We start from the raw sequence: 21,243 nt of genomic DNA on the forward strand, positions 1-21,243 counted from the left end.
AGGAGGAAGTCAAACTGTCTCTATTTGCAGACAACATGATCGTATATTTAGAAGACCCCATAGTCTCAGCCCGAAATCTCCTTAAACTGATAAGTAACTTCAGCAAAGTCTCAGGATACAAAATCAATGTGCAGAAATCACAAGCATTCCTATACACCAATAGCAGACTAGAAGAGAGCCAAATAAAGAGCGAGCGAACTCCTATTCACAATTGCTACAAAAAGAATAAAATACCTAGGAATACAAATAACATAGGATGTAAGGTTCCTCTTCAAGGAGAACTACAAACCACTGCTCAACGAAATAAGAGAGGGCACAAACAGATGGATAAACATTTTGTGCTCATGATTAGGAAGAATCAATATTGTGAAAATGGTCATACTGCCCAAAGTAATTTATAGATTCAACACTATCCCCATCAAGCTACCTATGACCCTCTTCACAGAACTGGAAAAATCACCTTAAACTTCATATGGAACCAAAAGAGAGCCCACATAGCCAAGATAATCCTAAGTAAAATGAAAAAAGCTGGAGGCATCAAACTATACTACAAGGCTATAGTAATCAAAACAGCATGGTACTGGTACCAAAACAGAGATATAGACCAATGGAACAGAACAGAGGCCACAGAGGCAAAGCCACACATCTACAACCATCTGATCTTTGACAAACCTGACAAAAACAAACAAAGGGGGAAGCATTCCTTGTTTAATAAATGGTGTTGGGATAACTGGCTAGCCATGTGCAGAAAACAGACACTGGACCCCTTCCTGACACCTTACACTAAAATTAACTCCAGATGGATTAAAGACTTAAACATAAGACCTAACACTATAAAAACTCTGAAAGAAAACGTAGGCAAAACCATTCAGGACATCGGTACAGGCAAGAACTTCATGACTGAAACACCAAAAACATTGGCAACAAAAGCCAAAATAGACAAATGGTGTTGGGGTCCGTGAGATCGGCACGTCTGCCAGGGATCTCTTGACCAGCAAGAGGGTCCTAATACCTGGAAGAGAGAGTGCGCGGAAGAAAAGAGAGATAGAGAAAGAAATGGGTCTGGAGGTCTGATAAAAGCTATGCTCAGATCAGCGATTTATTCTTTGTGCACAGTTGCTTATATACGTTTTTTCATACAGTGTCTGACGTAGGTCCCATTACAAAAGTTTTATCAGGAGGGAACAGAAAATTACAAAGTAAGTATGGGAGGGGGTAGCATACAGGTTAAGCTAAAGATCACTAAACCCAAAACAAACAAAAGATTCTAATCCTATTAAGATTCTTATCCTCTTATCAATGACTACAGTTACAGTAAATAACATCAAGGCGAGCAATAATTTGAGGGGTAGCATTTTTCTAGTAACATGTGAGCGATCACGGGATTTAGTGAATGCAGGTAGACAGAGTCATAAAACCAGCCCAGAATGGGAACTTCAAGAGACAATAGTCTCATAGATAGTCACGCAGGCCTCACCCAGACATGCCATTAGCTCAGTGGATCAAGAATAGGCTTCTGCAAACTCAGGCCTCTATCACTTCCTTCTTTTTTCCTCTGCTCGACTGCCCTCAGCGGGGGGAGAATATGTCCGGGCTCTAACTCCATCATGGCGGAGACACGGAGGGGTCTCTACGCTGGTGGAGCGATCTCCATAAAATGGGATCTAATTAAACTCAAGAGCTTCTGTACAGCAAAAGAAACAATCATTAGCATGAACCAGCAACAAACAGAATGGGAAAAAACTTTTTCAATCTACCAATCTGACAAAGGGCTAATATCCAGAATCTATAAAGAACTAAAACAGATTTACAAGAAACAAACAAACAAACTCATTCAAAAGTGGGCAAAGGTCATGAACAGATACTCTTCAAAAGAAGACATATATGAGGCCAACAAACATATGAAAAAATGCTCATCATCACTGGTCATTAGGGAAATGCAAATCAAAACTACATTGAGATACCATCTCACGCCAGTTAGAATTTTGATCATTAAAACATCTGGAGACAACAGATGCTGGAGGGGATGTGGAGAAATAGGAACACTTTTACACTGTTGGTGGAGTGTAAATTAGTTCAACCATTGTGGAAGACAGTGTGGCGATTTCTCAAGGACCTAGAAATAGAAATTCCATTTGACCCAGCAATCCCATTACTGGGTATATATCCAAAGGATTATAAACCATTCTATCATAAAGACATATGTACATGTATGTTCATTGCAGCACTGTTTACAATAGCAAAGACCTGGAACCAACCCAAATGCCCATCGATGATAGACTGGACAAAGAAAATGTGGCACATATACACCACGGAATACTATGCAGCCATAAAAAATGGTGAGTTTGTTCCTTTGTAAGGACATGGATGACTCTGGAAACCATCATTCTCAGCAAACTGACATAAGAACGGAAAATCAAACACCACATGTTCTCACTCATAGGCGGGTGTTGAACAATGAGAACACATGGACACAGGGAGGGGAGCATCACACACTGGGGTCTGTTGGGAGGACTAGGGGAGGGACAGTGGGGGGTAGGGAGGTTGAAGGGATAACATGGGGGGTAATGCCAGATATAGGTGACAAGAATGGAGGCAGCAAAGCACATTGCCATGTGTGTACCTATGCAACAGTCCTGCATGATCTGCACATGCACACCAGAACCTAAAGTACAATTAAAAATATATATATATATATAAAGAAATAAATAAAAGGTGTCCAAACAGAAAAAAACAATAATATAAGATCTAATAAGAATAAAATTAGATCCTTAAGCTACCCCTTACTCCAAAAATAACTTACAGGCAGAATGAAGACTTAAACAAAATATGAAAATATAAATTAACTGAAAGCAAAAAGAGACATTTTCTAATAATATTGCGGTTCACTAGTTCTTCCTCAGCATGACACAAAATCCAGAAGACAAAAAGAAAAACTAGTGAACATGTTAAAAAGAAAAGAGAAAATCTCTGCATGTTACGTGGTAAAATATATATAGATAGATGCAAAGACAAATCTCATTAATACATGAAGAATTGTTTGGAATAAATTTTTAAAACCTAATAGGAAGATACCAGCCAGATGGCAGATGAGAGATCTTCAGGCCCTCATTCTCCTGCAGAGACACCAAGTTAACAACAATATACGGAGCAGAATACCCCTGTGAGATACAGCTGAGAAGCTACAGCATCAAGACCAGCTGGAAACCAAGTTCCACAGAGAGGGGTGAGAAAGCCTGTGGAACTTTGCATGTCCATCTGTTCCCCTCTGCCATCCAATCTGGTGCTGTGCAACTAAGAGGAATTTGGAGACCGTGCCTCAAGACGGGAACAAAAGAGTCAGCTGAGCATCCAGTGTTCTGTCAACCCAGGGTCTGCCTGAGGAACTGGTTTCTCAACTGACTCCGAGCATTGCTGGGCTGGTGGCCTTGCTTGGAAGCTACTGAAAAATGATACAGCCACCACGGCGTGTTAAAGCTCAGCTCCACAGACAGGTGCCAGGGGAAGCAAGACTTTGGGCTTCTGAGAAGAACAGGGGAAAGCTGCTTAGGGAATTTGAGTTAACTAGAATGCAAACACACGCAACCCCAAAGAAGACACATACTCAGAAAAGGGTCAACGGGTCCTGGAGTCTCTAGCTGGGCTGACTGGTGAAAGGCTGTGTCTTCACCAAACCAGTCCATAAAGATAAGGAGGGGTGCTTGGTTTTCTTTTTCACTCAAGTCTTAAGAATACTAACAATGACAAAAAAATCACAAGGCATACCATAACAATAACAAACCAAAACAAACAGGAAAACCAGACCCTATCAAAGGAACAAAATAAAACTCCAGAAACCCACCTGAAAGAAATGCAGATCTATGAGCTGCCTGACAAAAAATTCAAAATAACAGTCAGAAAATCATCAATGAGCAAACACAGATGAACAACAAGATGCAATCAGGAAAACAATACAAGAACATGATGAGAATAACAACAAAGACACGGAAACTATCAACAAGAACCAAACGTAAATTCTGCAAGTATAAAATACGGTAACCGAACTGAAAAACGTGCTAGAGAAGTTCAAAAGCAGACTTGATGAGGCAGAAGGGTGCAGCAAACTGAAAAATGGGCCATTTAAAATCATCAAGTCAGAGCAGCCAACATTTAGAAGGAATGAAGGAAAGTGAAGAGAGCCCAAGGGACTTATGGGAGACTAGAAAGTGGATTAACATATACATTATGGGATTTTCCTAGACGGAGAAGAGTGAGAAAAGGGGCAGAGAGCTTATTGAAAGAAATAATAACCGAAACTTCCCACATATTAGGGAAAACATGGACATACGCAATCAAGAAGCTCAAACAACTCCAACCAGAATAAATCTAAAGAGGCCCACACTGACTCATACTATGATAAGAGTGCCAGAAATCTAAGAAAAAGAGTCTATAAAGCAGCAAGGGAAAAGCAACTCATCACACACAAGGGAGCTTTCAGGTAACTATCTGCAGATGTCTCAGCAGCAACCTTGCAGGCTAGAAAGGAGCAGGATGATAAATTCAAAGTGCTGACAGAAAAAAGCTATCAATCCAGAAAACGGTCCTTCGAAAATGAAGCAGAAATTAAGATAGTCCCAGTAAATTAAAACTGAGGAAGTTCATTCTTACTTGACCTGCTCTGCAAGAAATGCTAGAGGGAGTCCTTCAAGGTGAAAGAAAGAATACTAGACAGTAATCTAAAGATATAAATTTCTCCAATAAAGGTGAATACATAGAAAAATATAGTACTATGTAGTAATGTAATTTTGGTTCTTAAATTCACTTTTAATTCTTGTATGAAATTTAAATGAAAACACACAAAAATTAAGTATAAAGCCATTTCAGTGGCTATATAATATACAGTATGTAAATAAATATGTTTTTGGTGACATTAAAAACTTAAAGTGAGAAGGGTGAAGCTATTTAGTTGTAGAGTTTTGTGTATAGTTGAAGTTAAATAGTTCTCGGTTTGAAACATAATGTCATTATATCTTACGTGATTACGATAGTGACTACAAAGAAAAATTATCTCTGGATATTTTCATATATATGTATAGATCAACAGACAGGAGACAAGGAAATAAAAGTCTTGAACAGCACTCTAGTGAAACCAGAAATAAAAGACATACACAGATTACTCCACCCAGCAAGAGCAGAACATACCTTTTCATAGCTGCACATGGAACTTTCTCCAGGACAGGCCATATGTCAGGCCACAAAATAAATTTCAGCACATTGTAAATATTGAAAGTACATGGTGTTTTCTCTAAGAACAATGGAATAAAACTAGAAATGAATAGCAGAAGGAAAACCAGGAAGTCCACAATCACGTGGAAAATAAGCAGCACACTCATAACCAATGAGGCAGAGGAGTCACGAGACAAGTACCTTGAGACAAATGAAAGTGAAAACACGGCATACCGAAACTTACGCAGGCAGCAAGCGCAGGGCGGAGGCAGAAGTTTATAACCATAAACACATGCGTTTAAAAGGCAGAAAGATCTCAAATTAATGACCTGCCGATGAAAAAGGGCAAATGTTGTAAAATACATGTGGGGGTTTATTCTGGGCCAAATATGAGTGACCATGACATCATGTGCACGGGTGGTTGGGTTACAACTGAGTTTCCTATGTCTTAGGGGAACAGAAGTCGCAGGCAAATACATGAATCAGTGATGAGCCCCTTTTCACATGCGTGTTAGCCATTGGTATATCTTCTTTGGGAAATGCCTATTTAAATCCTCTGCGAAGGTTGTAATTGGATTGCGTGTTTGAGTACTAGGAACTCCTTACATGTCTGAACGCAAGCTCGTTACCAAATACGTGATTTGAAAGTAGTTTTCCGCATTCTGTTGGTGTCATTTCATTTTACTGATGGTGCTCTTAGAAGCACGGAAATGCTTAGTTTTGATGGAGTTAGTTAATCTAGTTTTCCATTTTTTCTTCTGCTTTCGGTGTTGTTCTCTAAGAACCATTTCATACTCCAAGGTCATAAACACTTAACCTGCTTTTCTTCCAACAGTCCTCCAGTTTGACTTTTGCAATTAGGTCATTGAGTTATTTGTTTTTCATTTGTTTGGTACATGGTATGAGGTAAAGATCCAAATTCACTCTTTTACATGTAGACACCCAAATGTCTCAGCAGCATCGTTGGTTGAAAATGTCCCTGTTTTCTCATGAAATTGTTTCGTACTCTTGTTGAAAACCTATTGACCACAACTGCGAGGCTTTGTCTCCAGAGTCTGGAATCCACTCCACTGATCGTCTTTCTATCCTTAGACAGGCACCCTCAGCCTCGATTACTGTTTGCTTTGTAGCCCATTTAGAAACTGGAAAACGTTGAGTCCTCAACTTTGTTTTACGTTTTTCAAGGTTGTTTTAGCTCTTTAATGTCTCTAGAATGTTGACATAAATTTTAGAATCAGCTTGTCAATTTTTGCAAAAAGAAACCTGGGATGTGGATAGGAATTTCACTGAATTCGTAGATTAATGTTTTTCTGGAGTGTTCTGACCTTCACAGCGTTAGATCTTCCAGTACATGAACGTGGGAATTTCCCCCACTTGCTTTGGTCCAGTTATGCTTTGTCGTGTTAAGGGTCCAAGCCTCGCACTGCTTTGGTTGCATTTGTTCCCAAAAATAATATTATTTTTGATGGAATTGTTTCCTTACATTCTGTTTGGATTGTTCATTGCTGGTTATAGAAACACAGCTGACTCTGTGTATGGGCCTTGTGACCTGCACTCTGTTGAACTCATTGACTGGGCCTAATAGTGGTTGTTGTTGTTGTTGTGGTTGTGTGTGTGTGTGTGTGTGTGTGTGTGTGTCCCTCAGGACTGTGTACATATAAGATGAGGTTTTGTGTAAATAGAGAAAGTTTTGCTTCTTCTTTTTTTTAACCTGATTGCCTTTTATTTCCTTTTCCCGTCATAGTCCTCTGGCTAGAGCTTCACTGAAATGTTGTATACAAGTGTTGGGTGTGGACATCCTTTCCTTGCTCCTGATCTTAGGGGGAAACATTCAGGTCTTCATCATTAAGTGTGTTGTTTGCTGTGGGTAGATGTCCTTTATCAGGCTGAGAATAGTCCCTTCTGTTCCTCCCCGTGCCACACCAAAGCTGTGCAGCCTGTGAATTGTCACAGGGCACATGAATTCCTCCTCACTGTGAGCCCAGAGACGGAGGGTGCACCTCGGCCTGTGCTCAGCCACAGCGTCTTGGGTCCCTGGAGCAGCACAGTTTCCAGTGCTGTCCTACAGAGCATCTCAGGGACACAGCTCATTGTAGTCTCACTTCCACCTCTCTCGGCTTGACCCCCACCTGGGCCCTGGCTAGGCACAGAGACCACCCATTACACCCCTTCCTAGACACTGAAGGCAAAGATCTCCTTCTCCCGTAAACATAGCCTCCTATGGGAAAGAACCAGGAGTCCACGATTCCAACCAAGACAGACTGAACCCCACTGAGACGAGCTGCGACTCCGTTTGTACTAATGAGACACACTCACGCATTCACTCATTCATTCACTCATCCTCGTTCATTCATCCAGTACACTAGTGATTCCTTCATTAACCAGTTCAACAACTGTTTCTGGAATGGGATCTGGGCCTGGCAAACAGTCACAGCAGTGGGAGGAATAAGCTCTCAGGGAGGGAGGGGAGGGACACTTGGCCAGTTTGCCAATGAGACAGAGGCTGGAAGAAGAGTCAGTGAGACCGAGGCTGCGGGGTGGAGAATTTATTTAGTGCTGCACCCAGATCCATTTTGGATTTCCATAGATACACGTGATTATTCCGGTTATAGGACATCCATCTGCAAATGCCATGGAACTCCTGGCAGACACAGGAAAGAAAGGTTTGCTGTCTCCCATGGAATTATCAGGAAGGGGAATTCCAGGTGCCTCCTTGACATGAGGGCTGTGTCCAGGTACAGTCCAGCTAAGGCACATCGCGGCATGTGGGAAGGAGGGGCAAGAGTGCCTGGGTCATGGGATACACTTATAAGGAATGGGCAGGGAGTCGTTCATTCCATTTCCTCAAGGGCTGGTAAAAGAAGCTCTGAGCAAGGGACTCATTGTTCAGCTCTGGAAGAGAATATGCATCACGGGTAGTCACTTGTTGGGAAGCACAGATCTTTAGGAGCTACCTGAGAATTCTCTCCATAGCCTCAGATCTTGCACTGGCAGCACACGGGGACACAGCAGCTAGACTGGGAACAGCAGGGCTTGCAGCAGCTGGACTGGCAGCAGGATGACCCACAGCCTGAGGAACAGCAGGGCTTACAGCAGCTGGACTGGCAGCAGGATGACCCACAGCCTGAGGAGCAGCAGCAGGGCTTAAAGCAGCTGGACTGGGAACAGCAGGGCTTACAGCAGCTGGACTGGCAGCAGGATGACCCACAGCCTGAGGAACAGCAGGGCTTACAGCAGCTGGACTGGCAGCAGGATGACCCACAGCCTGAGGAGCAGCAGCTGGGCTTAGAACAGCTGGACTGGGAACAGCAGGGCTTGCAGCAGCTGGATTGACAGCAGGATGACCCAGAGCCTAAGGAACAGCAGGGCTTAGAGCAGCTGGACTGGGAACAGCAGGGCTTGCAGCAGCTGGACTGGCAGCAGGATGACCCACAGCCTGAGGAGCAGCAGGGCTTACAGCAGCTGGACTGGGAGCAGCCACAGGAGCCACAGCCCCCCTTGGAGCCGCCACAGGAGCCACAGCCCCCTTTGGAGCCCCCACAAGAGCCACAGCCCCCCTTGGAGCCCCCACAGGAGCCACAGCCCCCCTTGGAGCCCCCACAGGAGCCACAGCCCCCCTTGGAGCCCCCACAGGAGCCACAGCTGGAGCAGGAACAGGCTGGCACACAGCAGCACACGGGCTTGCAGCAGCAGACGGGCACACAGCAGCTGGAGCCACAGCCCCCACAGCCGGAGCCACAGCCCCCACAGCCGGAGCCACAGCCCCCACAGCCGGAGCCACAACCCACACAGCTGGAGCCACAGCCCCCACAGCCGGAGCCACAGCCTCCGGAGCAGCCACAGCAGCCCATGTTTCTGGTGGATTGAGGGTGGAGCAGGTGGAGGAGCAGGTGAGAGGGAGGGGCAGGTGTGGAGCTCCCTGAGCCTGGGCTCTTTATATACCTGTCCAGGGGTCAGGTGGGCCACAGGGACCTTCCTAGTTCCTGCTAAAGTACTTTCCCCAGGAAACTTTTGTGTCTTTTGTGTCATTTAAAATGACAACAACACTGTGTTCCCTTGTGACCCACTTCCTCCTCCTATGTAGTTTTCCTCTCTAAACCCTGAGGGCACAAGTCCTCCCCTGAGGACCCCTGGGAATGAGCAGAGCCTGGTCTATTTCCTCCCTTTGCTTGGACCCCAGGCTTCTGTCGCTGTTTTCTCTTCCCTTTCGGGCACTGCTATCACTGACCTGTGCTTCCCAGGGCACTGTCCTTGTCCCTCTGCCAGGCAAACGGGCACTGGGAGTTGCCTTTCCTCTCCTTCTCCTCTCTGCCCCTGCTCCCTGCAACTCTGATCTTTCTCTCAATCCTCCCTAAAGGCGTGGAAGGTCTGGGGCTCCTCCCAGCGCTCCTTCCTCTCAGGCTTTCTTGGTTGACCACTGGATGCCTTGTGGGGAGGTCCTCAGCTCTCCTGCCCCGCTCATCTCCAGAGGGCAGCACCTGGCTCTGACCCCGGGCAGGAGCCTCACGCCCTCCTGGGGCTCTGGCCCACTGCCTGCCCTGCCCCAGATTTAGGCACTTCCTGCTGAAACCCTCGAAACAGAGCCTCGGGGAGGAGGTGGCGGGGGGTGGTGGACCAGAATTCGGGCATCTGGGAATCTTGTCTGAGGTGCCAGCCCTCGGGCATGGCTTCGCTTTTCCTCCCACGTCCAGCAGGCCCCTCCCTGCCTCGGTGCAGTCGGCCCCTCCCCATCCCAGCAGGCCTTGGCAGCAGCCAGAGCCTCTCCTCTCTGGGAGGGCTCAGCTCTCTCGGGAGCTGCTTCCTTGGAGTTTCTCTATGTCCTTGCCTCTGGTGGGTTGTAAAACTATCTGTGCCTTCGTGGATGCTTTTGGGTTTATCTGGTTCATTTTAATTGATGTGATGAGAGCAATGGTCTCTGGTGACTTTCTGTGTTTGAATCAGAACGGAAACTCCATTGTCTCACACACACATGTGTGCACAGACACACACACGTACACACACTGGAAATTGTATTACAGAAGAGAAAAGGAACACACACATCTCTTAGGAAGCCACACCTCTCAAAATCGAGACATTTCGTGAGCACAGCAGGTTGCCAACCAGCCACATACCCAGAGTGTAGATGAGAAGGGCCCCTTTGGAGCTGATTATCTGGGGTGGGAGCTGCTTCTCACTGTTCATTCAGTTCCCTTGACTATTCTGACCAGCCTAATGACGTAGCTTATTAAAGGGAAATTGATTTTTTAAATGTTTGTGTGTAATGAGAGTTATAAAACACTGCTCAAAGAATCCAGAGATGACACAAACAAATGGAAAAACATTCCATGTTTATGAATGGGAAGAATCAATATACTTAAAATGGCCATACCACCCAAAGCAATTTATAGATTCAATGCTAGCCCTATCAAACTTTATTGACATTCTTCACAGAACTTGAAACAGCTATTTTAAAATTCACCTGGAACCAAAAAAGAGCCTGAATAGGCAAAGCAAAACTAAGTAAAAAGAATAAGGCTGGAGGCATCACGCTACCTGACTTCAAACTAGACTACAGGGCTACAGTAAGCAAAACAGCATGGTACTGGTACAAAAACAGGCACATAGACCAATGGAACACAACAGAGAGCCAGGAAATAAGGCCACACACTTATGACCATTTGAACTTTGACAAAGATAAGAAAAACAAGCAATAGGAAAAAAATTTCCTATTCAATAAATGTTACTGGGGTAACTGGATAGCCATATACATATGCAGAAGATTGAAACTAGACCCCTTCCTTACACCATACATAAAAATCAACTCGAGATGGATTAAAGACTTAAACATAAAAGCCAAAACTATAAAATACCTGGGATACAACCACAGTAATGCCATCCTCACATAGGAACAGGCCAATATTTCACGATGAAGACACCAATGAAGACATGTTGCTTTTTATTTATATATTTTTTTGCAACAAAAGCAAAAATTGACTAGAGGAAACTAATTAAACTAAACAGCTTCTGCACAGCAAAAAAACTATCAACAGAGTAAACAGACAACGTACAGAATGGGAGAAAGTGTTTGTAAACTATGCCCCTCACAAATGTCTAATACTCAATATCTATAAAGAGCTGAAACAAATTCCTAAGAGTAAAACAAACACCACCTGTTCTCACTCATAGGAGGGTGTTGAACAAGGAGAACACATGGACACAGGGAGGGGAGCACTATACACGGGGGTCTGTTGCTGGGGAGTGGGGGGGACAGCGGGGGGGGGAGTTGGGGAGGGATAGCATGGGGAGAAATGCCAGATATGGGTGAGGGGGAGGGAGGCAGCAAATCACACTGCCATGAATGCACCTATGCAACAACTTTGCATGTTTTTCACATGTACCCCAAAACCTAAAATGCAATAAAAAAAAAAAGAAAAAAAAAGAGTAAAACAAACAACCCCATTACCAGGTGAGCAAAGGACACGAATAGACACTTCAAAAGGAGACCTACGTACAGCCAACAAGCATATGAAAAACAAGCTCAACAGAACTATGAAGCCCAAGAAATGAGCTCAACAGAGTGCAGGGCACGAGGCCCATTCACAAAGTCACTGCAGCGCTATTGACAATAGCAAAGACATGGAATCAGCATCAATGCCCATCGATGACAGATTGGATAAAGAAAACGTGGTGCACATACACCATGGAATACTCCGCAGCCACGAAAAAGAACTAGATCATGTCATTTACAGGGATGCGGACAGAGCTAGAGGCCATCTATGAGCATCATCCTTACAAACTAACACAGCAACAGAAAACCACATACCGCACTTTCTGACTTCTAAGTGTGAACTAAATGATAAGAACACATGGACACGTAGAGGGGAGCAGCACACAGCGGGGTCTACCTGAGGGTGGGGGTGGGAGGAAGCAGAGGAGCAGATAAAGTACCAATTGGGTACTTGACTGAATACTTGGGTGGTGAGATAATCTGTACGACAAACCCGGTCACACAAGTTCACTTATGTAACGAACCTGTGCATGTACCCTGACCCTAAAATAAAAGTTTAAAAAAATTATTAAAAGATAATTAAACTTATTTCTAAAATGTCTGTGTGTGCATTAAAGTGTTGTTTAGATACAAATAAAAACAGCTTTGGTAAACTGGAAGATAACGTACACCCACATGACCCAGACGGCAACAGAGAGAGGAGACAGAATCTCTCGTGGGGAGGGTGACATGTGACAGTGGACGTGGGTTCACTGCGAGTTCCAGGAGACAACGTGGACACTGGAGAGCAGGGAAGGAAGACCGGACCTCTCACGCTCACGACTAGATGACAGACACCCCAACTCAACATGGACAAAATCGGCCAGGCACGGGGCTCACACCTGCAATCCCAGTTGAGGTGAGAGGATCACTTGAGCCCAGGAGGTGGAGGTTGCAGGGAGCCAACACCCACCATGGCACTCCAGCCTGGGTGACAGAGAAAGACCCTGTCTCAAAAAAACAAAATGAAATGGTCAAAGTATTTGAATAGACATTGTCCTAAAGAGAATATGTGAGTGGGCACCGCCTCATGAGAAGACAACTCAACATCCCTGGTCGTTACCAAAATGAAAATTTAAACAAGGCATCCGTGTCTCCCCGCTACAACAGCTGCAACCCTGAAGGACGGTGATGACAAACGCTGGCAGGGACGTGGAGAATCGGAGAAACGCGAACCCTCACGCGTCGCCAGTGAGTAATGCTCCATCCGAGCTGAAGAACGGTGTGCGGTTTCTTAAAAAGTTAAATGTAAATTTACCATGTGGCCCATCGTTTCACTCCTGGCATCTACCCAGGAGAAGTGAAAGCCTACGACCCCCCAGGGATCTGGATACCCGTGTTCACAGCAGCAGATTCACAGAGGCCAGACAGTGGAGGGGTCGCCAGTGTCCACCAGCTGCTGACCGATGCACACGTGAGGTCGGCGCATGCAAGGGCACGCTATCAGCAAAGTAAGGATAAAACACTGATAATGTCACAACACGGATGGACCGCAAACAAGTCATCCCCAGTGAAAGAAGCCTGGCACGAAAGATCCATCTTACGCGATTCCACCAATAGACCGCCTCCGAGAAGGCAAACCTAGAGAGACTGTTTGAACTTTCTTTTCTGTAATGACCAGGGATGTTGAGCTCTTTTCACACAGCAGTACCCGCTAATACATCCTCCTTGGGAAAACGATTCCAATGTTTTGTGCACTTTACATTGCGGGGTTTGTCGTCTAACTGTTGAGTTTGGAAGGCCTGTTCTCCCTTCGCCTGCTCGCCAGAGTCGCTGTCGTTTCGTCCCAGAAGTCTCAATGCAGCTACACCGACGTCCCGGCAATCCTCCCCCATAGATTCCATCTCCTCTCTCTGTTGCCTGCGGAGTCGTGTCCACATATGTATCCTCCTGTTTACACATCTGCATTCATTTCTATGTGTGTGTATTCGCTTCTAAACAGCACATTTAAAAACAGACGTTTTAAATATCAATTTCTTTAATGAGCTATGTCGTTAGGCTAGTGAGAATAGTCAAGGTATTCAAAATGATCACCGAGAAGCAGCTCCCACCTCTGAGAATCATCTCCAAAGGGCCCCTTCTCGTCCGTGCTCCGTATCCACAGCAGGTTGGCGACCAGCCGTGTTCACGAAACATCCCGAATTTGAGAGGCGTTGTTTCCATTGAGATGTGTGTGTTCCTTTCCCTTCTGTAATACAGTTTCCAGTGTGTGTGAGTGTGTGCGTATGTGTCAGAGTGTGTGACTCTGTGACTGTGTGTGTGTGCGCATGTGTGCCTGTGACAACGGAGGTTCCTTCCACTCTGATTCAAACACACAAAGTCACCGGGGACCATCGCTCTCATCACATGAATTAAAATGAGCCAGAAAGACCCCCAAAACAGCCACGAAGCCACAGATGGTTTTACAGCCCACCGGAGGCAAGGACACAAACTCCAAGGAATGAGCCCAGGAGAGAGCTGAGCCCTCCAGAGAGGAGAGGATCTGGCTGCTGCCAAGGCCTGCTGGGATGGGGAGGGGCGGACTGCACAGTGGCAGGGAGGGGCCTGCTGGACGTGGGAGGAAAAGGGAAGCCATGCCCGAGGGCTGGCACCTCAGACAAGATTCCCAGATGCCTGGATTCTGGTCCACCACCACCCGCCACCTCCTCCCCAAGACTCTGTTTCGAGGGTTTCAGCAGGAAGTGCCTAAATCTGGGGCAGGGCAGGCAGTGGGCCAGAGCCCCAGGAGGGCGTGAGGCTCCTGCCCGGGGTCAGAGCCAGGTGCTGCCCTCTGGAGATGAGCGGGACAGGAGAGCTGAGGACCTCCCCACAAGGCATCCAGTGGTCAACCAAGAAAGCCTGAGAGGAAGGAGCGCTGGGAGGAGCCCCAGACCTTCCACGCCTTTAGGGAGGATTGAGAGAAAGGTCAGAGTTTCAGGGAGCAGGGGCAGAGAGGAGGAGGGAAAACGGAACTCCCAGTGCCCATTCGCCTGGCAGAAGGGCCAGGATACAGCCCTGGGGGACACAGTCCGAAGGGCAGAGGAAGCCAGAACACTCTGGAGCTCACAGGCCGCCGGAGCCCGGGGAACTGGGCTCTCCAGAACCGCAGGAGGGGCAGACACTGTCTAGAAGCTTCGTGCCCCCAGACCTGGTGGAGAACGAGATCTTCACCACGCTGCATTTCCCTCCAGAGCCAGAACACTCAGAGTGTAAGCATGGATAGAAGCACAAGACAAAGACACCATTTACAAAACTGAAGGCGAATCCTCTAGGACAGTGACAGGGGGCTGGGGTCTGAGGGCAGGGGCAGGAATGGGGGAGGCTCCATTCATTCCAGGGGTCCGCAGAGTGGAGGACTTGGGCCCTGGGTTCAGAGGAAAACAATGCCGAGGAGGAAGTCACGAGGCAACAGTGTTTTTATTTTAAATGACACACAAGTTCCCTACGGAGAAAACATCAATAAGAACCAGGAAGGTCCCTGTGGCCCACCTGACCCCTGGACAGGTATATAGAGAGCCCGGGCTCAGGGGGCTCCACACCTGCCCCTCCCTCTCACCTGCTCCTCCACCTGCTCCACCCTCAACCCACCAGAACCATGGGCTGCTGTGGCTGCTCTGGAGGCTGTGGCTCCAGCTGTGGGGGCTGTGGCTCCAGCTGTGGGGGCTGTGGCTCTGGCTGTGGGGGCTGTGGCTCCAGCTGTGGGGGCTGTGGCTCCAGCTGCTGTGTGCCCAGCTGCTGCTGCAAGCCCGTGTGCTGCTGTGTGCCAGCCTGTTCCTGCTCCAGCTGTGGCTCCTGTGGGGGCTCCAAGGGGGGCTGTGGCTCCTGTGGGGGCTCCAAGGGGGGCTGTGGCTCCTGTGGGGGCTCCAAGGGGGAGTGTGGCTCCTGTGGGGGCTCTAAGGGGGGCTGTGGCTCTGGCTGTGGGGGCTGTGGCTCCAGCTCCTGTGTGCCTGTCTGCTGCAAGCCCGTGTGCTGCTGTGTGCCAGCCTGTTCCTGTTCCAGCTGTCGATCCTGTGGGGGGTATAAGGGGGGCTGTGGCTCCTGTGGCTGCTCCCAGTCCAGCTGCTGTAAGCCCTGCTGCTCCCAGTCCAGCTGCTGCAAGCCCTGCTGCTCCCAGTCCAGCTGCTGTAAGCCCTGCTGCTGTTCCTCAGGCTGTGGGTCATCCTGCTGCCAGTCCAGCTGCTGCAAGCCCTGCTGTTCCTCAGGATGTGGGTCATCCTGCTGCCAGTCCAGCTGCTGCAAGCCATGCTGTTCCTCAGGCTGTGGGTCATCCTGCTGTCAGTCCAGCTGCTGTAAGCCCTGCTGTTCCTCAGGATGTGGGTCATCCTGCTGCCAGTCCAGCTGCTGCAAGCCATGCTGTTCCCAGTCCAGCTGCTGTGTCCCCGTGTGCTGCCAGTGCAAGATCTGAGGCTCTAGCGGGAACTCTCAGGTAGCTCCTGAAGATTTGTGCTTCCCAACAAGTGACTATCCCGACGCATATTCTCTTCCAGAGCTGAACAATGAGTCCCCTGCTCAGGGCTTCTTTTTCCAGCCCTTGAGGAAATGGAATGAAACCCTCCCTGCCTGTTCCCTATAAGATAAGGGTACCTCATGCCACTGGCACTCTTGCCCCTCCTTCCCACATGCCCCTGTATGTCTGAGCCAGACTGCACCTGGACACGGCCCTCATGTCAAGGAGGTGCTGGAATTCCCCTTCCTGATAATTCCTTGGGAGACAGCAAACCTTTCTTTCCTGTGTCTGCCAGGAGCTCCATGGCATTTGCAGATGGATGTCCTGTAACCTGAATGCTCATGTGTATCTGTGGAAATCCAAAATGGATCTGGGTGCAGCACTAAATAAACTCTCACCCCCTCAGCCTCGGTCTCACTGACCCTTTTCTTCCAGCTTCTGTCTCATTGGCAAACTGGCCACATGTCCTTCCCCTCCCTCCCTGAGAACTTATTCCTCCCCCTGCTGTAACTGTGTACTAATAATAAGGTAAGAACAGGATTGGTGAGGAGCAGGCATTTGCTGAAACTTTTGGGATGAAATCATCTGGGTGGACACAGGTGAGACAAAAACGTGGAATCCTCAAATATCCCTGAACTCTAAGCAGCCTGTCCTGCCCCACCCTAGTCAACCTCTCACACCCACCCACCCACAGCCAAGGTGGTCCCATCTCCCTTAGAAAGACCCCTTTCAGTGACTTCACCTGAAGCAACCACCACTCAAGAACCCTCCATCCTCCCCAGGCCCATGAGAGAGGTGGCTCCCAGAACAGCACAAACCGAAACAGGCGAGCTTGTCTGGCAGCGGATGGCCTGCACACCAGCACAGGCACAGGATGCAGCCCACCTCGTTGTCCAGAGTGTGGGAAGTCGAAACAGGAAAGGATGAGAAAGGAGAGAAAGTCCAGCTAAGTGTATCTATTCCAGTGCACTCACCAGGGTTAGGGTTTTAGCCCCAACCTAGGCTTTGTGTAAGGTAGTATTGCTGGGGTGTTAGTCATTTTGGGGTTCTGACTATGGGGAATGAAAACTGGAGAATTAATTTCATTTTGGTTCAGTGGGATACGTTTATGGGATTCAGAGTCCCTTCCCACTGTAGTCCAATTATTTCTTATCTTTTAGACAATGAATGACTTCCAGGAATACTCCTACCATCACTGTGAAAACTTTCCCAAGTATGGTGGCACAGGACAAATGGCCAGATTGTGTCATGATACCATGTGTCCTCCAGTGGCTGCACGTGGGCAGCAGAGGACAAACATTTGAAAGGTAGTGGCAGAGCTAGCTTTCAGAAATGTCTTCCCAATATTATAGCTCAGGTAGGAAAGCAATTTGATGACATCCCCCAGATTTGATAACCCTAAAACTTAACATATTTATTGAGAGTGTGCTATGAAACTAAAAGCAACCTTTCTAAACTATTCATAATACAAATCTGTTAGAGAGCAGTGCTAGAAGAAATAATGAATTCTCCCCACCGTGCCCCCAACTATTAGCAGTCATAGGAAATGCTAGCTGACACCGAGAAGGAAGGAAGCGCCTGGCTGCCCTAAAACTTCTCTTGTTAAACCCACGAATATGGCAGGCGGCAAGGAAGGGGCTGCAGACACACCCTGGGGAGAAGCAGGGGCTGCTCTGCTAGGAAAATGCAAGGCCCTGGGGATTCCCACAAAGACTCAGGTGGGACAGGACACTCTATCCAACAAATAATGCTGGGATAATTAGCAAGTCGCATGTAGGAGAATGAAACTGGATCCTCATCTCTCACCTTACACAAAAATCAACTCAAGATAGATCAAGGTCATCAATCTAAGACCTGAGACTATACAATTTCTAGAAAATAACATTGAAATAACCCTTCTTGACATTGGCTTACACAAGCATTTCATGAGCAAGAACCCAAAAGCAAATGCAATGAAAACAAAGATAAATAGCTGGGACTTAATTCAACTAAAGAGCTTTTGCACACCAAAAGGAAGTCAGCAGAGTAAACAGGCAACCCATGGAGTGGAAGAAAATCTTCATAATCTATACATCTGAGAAAGGACTAATATCCAAAATCTACAACAAACTCAAACAAATTAGCAAGAAAAAAACCAAATAATCCCATTAAAACGGGGGCTAAGGACGTGAATAGACAATTCTCCAAAGAAGATGTACAAATGGCCAACAAACATATGAAGAAAATGCTCAAAATTACTCATGATCAGGGAAAGACAAGTCAAAACCACAAGGCAACACCCTCTTACTCCTGCAAGAATGGCCATAATCAAAAAATCAAAAAATAATAGATGTTGCCATGGATACGGTGAACAGGGAACACTTCTACACTGCTGGTAAACTAGTACAAACACTATGAGAAACAGTGTGGTGATTCCTTAAAAAACTAAAGGTAGCGCTACCATTTGATCCAGCAATCCCACTACTGGGTATCTATGCAGAGGAAAAGTAGTCATTCTACAAAAACAATACTTACACACGCATGTTTATAGCACAATTTGCAATTGCAAAAATGTGGAGTCAACCCAAATGCCTATCAGTCAATGAGTAGATAAAGAAACTGTGGTATATATATACAATGGAACACTACTCAGACATAAAAAGAAATGAATTAATGGCATTTGCAGAAACCTGGATGAGATTGAAGACTATTATTCTAAGTGAAGTCACTCAGGAATGGAAAATCAAACATCATGTGTTCTTACTCATAAGTGGGAGCTAAGCTGAGAATGCAAAGGCATAAGAATGACACAATGGACTTTGGGGACTAAGGGGGAAACTGTGGGAAGGGGGTGAGGGATAAAAGTCTGCTCACTGGGTGCAGTGTAGACTGGTCAGGTGATGGGTGCACTAAAATCTCACAAAGAACTTACTCATGTAAGCAAACACCGCCTGATCCCCAATAATGACAGAAATACATTTTGTTTTAAAAAAAGAAAGAAAAAATTCTAAAAATAATATGGAATATAAAGTAAACCTGCATAGCCAAAACAATTTTGGAAAAGAACAAAATTGAAGGAATCACATCTCCTGATTTCCAAACATATTACAAAGCTACAGTTATCAAAATATAGTGGTTCCTACATGAAGACAGAAATATAGAGCAATGGAATGAATTGTAGTTTCAAAGGCAGGAACTTCCCAGCGACATTGCCTACCTGCCTTCTCCCACGTCTCCATCCGGGAGACTTAGAGGGCTTTGTTAACTTTTGTGCATGCAGGAAGAAATCAAAGATCTATTAATCACTCTAGCGGGAGTTTGAAGAAACTCCTTTCATAGGACAGAAAATTTGAATGGGGCAGGAATTACTCCCAAGTTAAAAGTCCCATTCCCCCACGTTGGTGCGGACTCCATATCTGGATGCCCTTCCATGACATGGTGGAAGCTGCTCTCTACATTTCTTTCTTTCTCCTTTTTCTCTCTATGCCTAAATAAATCACTTTCTGCAGACTCTTTGGGGTCCTATAATTACTTAGGAGCGCACTGTGTCCGGCATGGTCCTCTACCTCATTCTTGGGTGAGTGAGGGACCAAGGGCCTGGAAGAACACCATCTTATTGGGGAGCAAGCTGAGTCTTCCCAGCGTCTCGGTACCCAGTCTCAATGACACCAACAATATAGGCAACAAAAGCAAAGGTAGGCAAATGGGACTCTCTCTAACTTAAAATATTTGCTCCTCGAAGGACACGATCAATGGGATGAAAAGGCAACCTACACGATTAGAAAACATTTGCAATTTACACATCTGATATGAGGCTCATATCCAGAATATAAATATACCCATGTATGAATATATACATTTTGTTTCCCCACCTCAGCAATTCATGGACAGGTAGGTGGTTCCACTTCTTGGCACATGAGAATAATGCTGCTGTAAATATAGTCATACAAGTTTTTATGTGAAATATATTGTCAGTTCTCTTAGGTAGTTACCCAAGAGTGGAATTGGTGGGTCACATGGTAACTCTACAAGGAACATTTGAGGAACTATTTTTCAAAGTAGTGGCATGATTCTTCATTCTCATCACCAGTGCACAAGGGCTCCCATTTCTCCACATTCTCATGAGTGTTCTCATTGTCTGTCTGTTTGATAATAACCATCCCATCTGTTTGTCTCCTCTCTTATTTCCTTGAGCAGTGGTTTGTAGTTCATCTTGAAGAGGCCCTTTGCATCCTTTGTTGTATTCCTAGGTATTTTATTCTCTTTGTAGCAATTGTGAATGGGAGTTTGCTCTTGATTTGTCTTTCTGTTTCTCTGTTATTAGAGTACAGGAATGCTTGTGATTTTTCCACATTGATTTTGTATCCTGAGATGTTGCTGAAGTTGCTTACCTGTTCCAGGAGATTTTGGGCTGAGATGATGCAGTCTTCCAAATATACAATCAAGTCATCAACAAATACAGACAATTTGACTTCATCTTTTCCTAATTGAATACCCTTTATTTCTTTTTCTTGCTTGATTGCTCTGGCTAGAACTTCCAATACTATATTGAATAGGAGTGTTGAGAGAGGGCATCCTTGTCTAGTGCCAGATTTCAAAGGGAGATCTTCCAGTTTTTACCATTCAGTATGATATTGGCTCTGGGTTTGTCATAAATATCTTTTATTATTTTGTGATACGTTCTGTTGATACCTAGTTTATTGAGGGTTTTTAGCATAAAGGACTGTTGAATTTTGTTGAAGGCCTTCTATACATCTATTGAGATAATCATGTGGATTTTAGAGGGAACACAAACAGATGAAAAAACATTCCATGCTCATGGTTAGGAAGAATCAATATCGTGAAAATGGCCATACTGCCCAAAGTAATTTATAGATTCAATGCTATCCCCATCAAGACACCAATGACCTTATTCAAGGAACTGCAAAAAACCTCTTTAAACTTCATATGGAACCAAAAGAGAGCCCACATAGCAGAGATAATCCTAAGCAAAAAGAACAAAACTGGAGGCATCATGCTGCCTGACTTCAAACTACACTACAAATCTACAGTAATCAAAACAGCATAGTACTGGTACCAAAACAGAGACATAGACCAATGGAACAGA

At 45.9% G+C, this 21,243-nt stretch overlaps 2 pseudogenes; one reads left to right on the forward strand and one right to left on the reverse strand.

Moving 5' to 3' along the window:
• Positions 1 to 969: 969 nt before the first annotated feature.
• Positions 970 to 14,933, forward strand: LOC135272135 (uncharacterized; annotated as a pseudogene).
• A 199-nt stretch (positions 14,934 to 15,132) lies between these two features.
• Positions 15,133 to 19,692, reverse strand: LOC135272136 (putative uncharacterized protein DDB_G0291608; annotated as a pseudogene).
• Positions 19,693 to 21,243: the final 1,551 nt, after the last annotated feature.

The sequence above is a fragment of the Aotus nancymaae genome, unplaced genomic scaffold (genome assembly GCF_030222135.1).
Source record: "Aotus nancymaae isolate 86718 unplaced genomic scaffold, 86718_ANA_hifiasm-v0.15.2.pri h1tg000106l, whole genome shotgun sequence".
In the NCBI taxonomy this organism is placed as follows: Eukaryota; Metazoa; Chordata; class Mammalia; order Primates; family Aotidae; genus Aotus; species Aotus nancymaae.